Source organism: Strongylocentrotus purpuratus, unplaced genomic scaffold (genome assembly GCF_000002235.5).
Source record: "Strongylocentrotus purpuratus isolate Spur 01 unplaced genomic scaffold, Spur_5.0 spur5_scaffold_9, whole genome shotgun sequence".
NCBI classification, from domain to species: Eukaryota; Metazoa; Echinodermata; class Echinoidea; order Camarodonta; family Strongylocentrotidae; genus Strongylocentrotus; species Strongylocentrotus purpuratus.
In genome coordinates this window covers 24,002,143-24,007,532 of record NW_022145615.1, presented here as the reverse complement: position 1 = coordinate 24,007,532, position 5,390 = coordinate 24,002,143, and the positions used below count along the sequence as shown (strand labels likewise).

At 35.3% G+C, this 5,390-nt stretch overlaps 1 long non-coding RNA gene across 1 annotated transcript; it reads left to right on the top strand.

Annotated features, from left to right (window-relative positions):
* The first annotated feature begins 1,878 nt into the window (after nt 1–1,878).
* Nucleotides 1,879–3,305, top strand: LOC105442644. The gene is made up of 2 exons (XR_004062506.1): nt 1,879–2,054; nt 3,225–3,305. It is a non-coding gene; the product is annotated as an uncharacterized LOC105442644 (long non-coding RNA).
* Nucleotides 3,306–5,390: the final 2,085 nt, after the last annotated feature.

Below are 5,390 nucleotides of genomic sequence, written 5' to 3'. Positions count from 1 at the left end.
TGTCACTCCCCTCCCCCCCCCCCCCCCACCCACCCCCCCCCCCCCCTCGGCCACTCCCCCAGTGTTCACAATGACCTGTCAAAAATTGAATTGACCCTCTTGCTGGGGAGGGGGGTGGGGGTGGGGTCGATGACACCCTAAGGGTGAGAGAAACATTATAAGTTCATTTCCTGTTTATAAAGTGCGCCCTCTATTGAGAAATATTAGTGGTTTTGTAGCCATTGGGACGCCATATTGGATTTCGTGGTTCCCTGAACCACTGCTTAACGTTCTAACTTAACCTAATGGATTCTATGACCCCGAAAACCATAGCATAGACACCCCAATTATGTTTTTGGATGGATAATAAGTGACTTATGGCCATTTTTATGTAATGGCGGCCATTTTGGACGCCATCTTGGACTTGGGGGTTTCCTAGACCATTACAAACCATTCTTACTTGTCTCAATGGATTCTCTGATCCCCGAAACCATGGGATAGACACTAAAATTATGTCTCTAGGATGGATAATAAGTGATTTATGGCCATAAATCTAGGTAGCGGCGGCCATCTTGAAAATATCAGCTTTCTGAACCTTCGATTTTGGTATACTTTTAGTATGTTATTCCTGAGGTCGAATACTACTAGAAACCGTTGAAAAACCTTTTGTTGCAATTTTTTGGGGTCAAACCATATCTTGACCTGACTATAATGTAGCCTTTCACATTTAATCTACCCATTACGCCTCAGGTGCAGGAAGATAAGTTTATATGTTATGTTTAATATGACGGCAACCAAACAAACAAATTGGAGTTTATTGGGGAAAATGAGTATGGTAAAACCGGTCACTCAACGATTTTTGATTTTTTAGGTACTACATGGTAATTTTAAAGCGCAATTTTTTAAGGCTTTAATATTATACCATATCACAGACACTGGTAACACGTAAGGCCGCATCTCAGATTTGTAAAACTGGAAACATTGTAAAACAATGCCTTTAAAGGTACTACAGAATGTCCCATTTGCAGCCAACACCATATTCTGTTGAACTTTGCAGGAATTATGAATATGTCACGTATTTCCTATCTGTGAAATTTAAACGTTAGCAGTGTCCTAGTATTCGAAATATGCAAGGAAGCTCGTTTACTTTCTAGACTTCACTGTCAGACACTATTGAGTGACTGACATATTCTTTTCTTTGGTAATACATAAAATGAAATGTATATGGTACATGAGCATTTGTCTACACCAATACCCCACTTCTTGTAATGGCCAAAATTATAGTGATTGAATCTTTGTGTAGCACAGAATAATTCACTATTTCGTACAAGGGTCTGAAAATCAGATTATTACTAAAAGGATTGCAATGACTAAAGTCGGTTCGACAACTAACGACCGTTATTTTCCCGCAAAAAGACATTTTCAAGTCCTTTAATTTTTGTGGGAAGTTCTAAATATTATCTTTCAAATGCCGTTGGAATTTACCCTTATTATTTTTTGGGCCTGCAAATTCGACATAGTACCTTTAAGTTGATATTTTAAGCACATTTCCACAAGCCAGGGGCGGTGCTTTGGACTGCTATTTTGTTCGAGATTTCATGATGAATAGCAGTATAGAAATTCATGAAATTATTAGTTTCTCTTGTCAAAACCTTTAAAACAAGAAATTGGCTCACTTTTGATGCAAAGCATGACTGTGCTTATGATTTTATATTAATCATTATTGTGATTTATTCTGAGAAGAAAATAGAATAAAATAACGTTACCTTTTTTGTCATTCAGGGCAGATTAAAAAATGGCGTCGGCCATAACTAATACGGAAATAGAAGACCTTGCCAAAGGTATTGGCATCAACAATAAATTCGACGGACTGGGTCTTCAGCTCGGTTATGAATATTCAGCCATAGATATCTATAAGGCTAGCAACCATTCAGGTGCCATTGTGTCGCATCAGGGAACCAAGGAAATGCTTAAGGATTGGCGTGATAACACCTCTCAAGAACAACAACGGCCAATCCTGAAGAAAGCGCTGAAAGACGCAGGCTTAGTCAGGCTAGCTGAAAAATATTTGGGAGGTATGATTAAGAAACTATATTCATATACTGCATGTGATACGCATTTTAAACCAAGAACTGGAATATTCATTAAATAAATATGTCATTACCTGTTATGTCAGATTCTTAACGAGTAAAAACGAAATGTATAGAGTGTTGAAACTATTTTTAAAATTAGGTTGCATGTTCTATATATGTTATCATAATCTTATTCAGGCTTATATTATTAGGAAGTATGATTATTCAGGATCATGCTTATCTCATCTCGCCTCCACATTCACCCTTGTCTCTCGTACCCCCTCTCGATCTTTCTCCCTTCCTTTTCCCTTTCTCCCCTGTCTCCCTAATTTCATTATATTGTTCAACTACTATTGTCATCCTAATTGACTATCTTTCTCATCTCTCCTCCACTTGTTCTGTATACTGAAACGAAACAAGTGGGGGGGGGGGGGTGAGCGAAATATATATATATATATATATATATATATATATGATGGCAATCATTTTTTTTATATGCATGCATGTACCTACCGGGCGAGGGGTTGGTGGCTATTTTGATCTTCTTGAATAGCCTATTTACATTTTTGGAACACGGAATATAATTACCTACGGATCTAAGGTTTAATTAGATATGAATTAAAAGAAACATCTAAATTATCTCACTGCTGCTTTAAGTCTAATGGAATGATTTTGAATTTCTAGTTCATGCTATTACACATTGTTTATTATTAGGATACAAATATGTAAAGCATGTAAACATTTTCAAACCAATTTGAATTTAAATTGTTATATTAGTATGGCAACTGCGAATACCAGCCTCTTTAGGTACCAACATTTATTCTTGATATAAACTGCGCTCTAAATACCAAAATATAAAATCATATAAAAGGGGTAGAGGAGTGACCACTTTCCAACATGGTAGATTAACACTTTCAAAATGTTTGATCCAACTCGATATAGGTTCATTTTTAGCTTGTTAGTGATTCAAGTGGTGATTTAGCATTTTAGTTTTTAGAGAGTAACAGAGCATTTCTTATACATGAAACAAAAAAGTGTGGAGCCCACAACTATCAGAGTAAAAATAGCAGAGAGGAGAAGAAACCCAAGGTTCTGATATAATTTAGGTCTACAATATATATCATTGTAATTCACATTCTGGGATATTGCACATTTAATTCGTATATGCTACAGGTGAAGCGGCTACGGGCACGGGGCAAGCTGGCAGAAGTGGAACTGAAACACATTCAGGTAAAAAAAAAAAAAAAAAAAAAAGAGAGCAATGAATCTCTTCCCTCTGAAATGAAATAGATTGAAAGGGAAAAAAATTAGTAAGGCTCATAATTCTGTGTCAACAATATCCTGAAAATTACGAAAATGAAATTATGATTCCTGATGATGATGATCTTGCATATATATTCCAAAAAATGTATATTGATTGGCATGATGGTAAATCGGTAATCCCTTTATCCTACAGAAACATTCAAAGTATAAATCTAACAGAAACGGGTGTTTTTGTTTACCGATCAGTATTTAAAACCCCCTGTCAACATTAACCTTCTTTCAAAATTAATATTTTTATGATAATTTCAAATCACAAGTGAAAATTCGTAAATACATGCATATCTTTATGATTTGAAACAAAATCATTATTATGAGTCAGAACGTTTCGGGCCAATCATTTATCCTTTAGTGTCTTAATCGAGATTTGTATTCATTTATGTTTTGCACCGATTGTACAAAATATATTTACATTGACAAACCTGCAGCGCTTACCTACAATCAGCTCTCCACGATGTTGCTGTTCATGACAAACTCTAAATCGATTTATCGTCATTTCACAGATGATTAGATATCCATAGGACATTTTATATCATGATTTAAGCTTTAATATGTATATATAATTCTCTTCTCAGTTCAGTTCATTCGACGCACCCTTAAATTGGGAGGGGGATGTGGAAATGGCTTTTCAGTTGGGGGGAGGGGGAAGGGCGGTCTTCAAGTTCTATGGCTAACGTTAGTTCTCTCTCTCTCTCTCTCTCTCTTACACTCACTCTCTCCCTCTGCCTATACTATACTTTATGGGTAATCTGTTTCAAAAGACACTTCCTAATCCATAGTTAACAGGACAACTATTTCATCATTTAATGTCGTAAACTCTCAGCTTCACCGTCGGGTAGTCGTCCAATCAGCAATTTAAAAAAGGCCATTTACATGAAATTCATCATGTAAAGCTAGTCTACATAGAACTCGTTTATGTCACGATCGTATGTTAGACAATTATCATTTAATGTAGCGATTCTAACAAGGAGATTTTAACAGAAAGTATGAAAAGACTTTTAACTTTCAACCTGTGAAAGACAAATTGTCTGTTACTTTTCACGAAATGCCCATACTGAGAAAGAATATTAAACGTATTCTTTTCCTAGGCCTTGAGACAAGGAAATACATCGACTCCCTACGTTTGATAGGCCTGCCCCAATCAACCTCATCATCTAGCGTGTAATTTCCCGTTGAATTCCACTGTCTTCTCAATTATTAGAGAAATCCCCCCTAATCAATTAAAAGTATAATTGAATACTATTTATATCCCTGAAATTTTCCGATATCATATTAAATCACGACAACGATCCACTTGCAATTATTTAAACCATAACTATACAGAACAAAAAGGACTATAGTCACAATATCCACTTTCTTAAAGACGATATTTTGAATTGTAGTACTTGAAACGAGCGCTTCTGTACAAGTGCTGCATGTTGTAAGATAATGATGATAAAAGTGATGATTTAAATGATGGTGATGAAGATGCCTACGTTTCTAATTATAAAAGATAATATCCTTCTTATCATTTTGCAGAACCTGTTACAGTTCATCAGAGTGGAGGAGCTCAAACTATCAATGCCTCTGGAAGTTCAAGGGTCGAAGGCAACACAATGACTGGACCGGTGACAAATATGACCATCCACAATCATCCATCTAAGTAAAAAAAAAACGGGGTATGGAGGAGGTAAGTTCTTATAAAGAAACAATTGACCGACTTTGATAATATTAGAGTTTCGATTATAAATGACTTCAAAAACGAAAAGTATATTGCAAATTCGAATTGTAGAAATAATAAATTCACACGAAAATGGTTTCAATTCAGGAATTTGTTTACATAAAATGATGTTTTTTCTGTATTCTTTTTTTCTTTCATGAATATCAAAAATGAATAATTGATTTGTTAGTTTTCTGTTAACTCAACAGTTCAACAATACTTGTATCTTGAGAAGCCAATTTTATTTATGTTATAAATGTAAATTACCTTGAATATATATTTGTTAATTTGTTTCAAATGAAAATCAATAAAATCCCTGT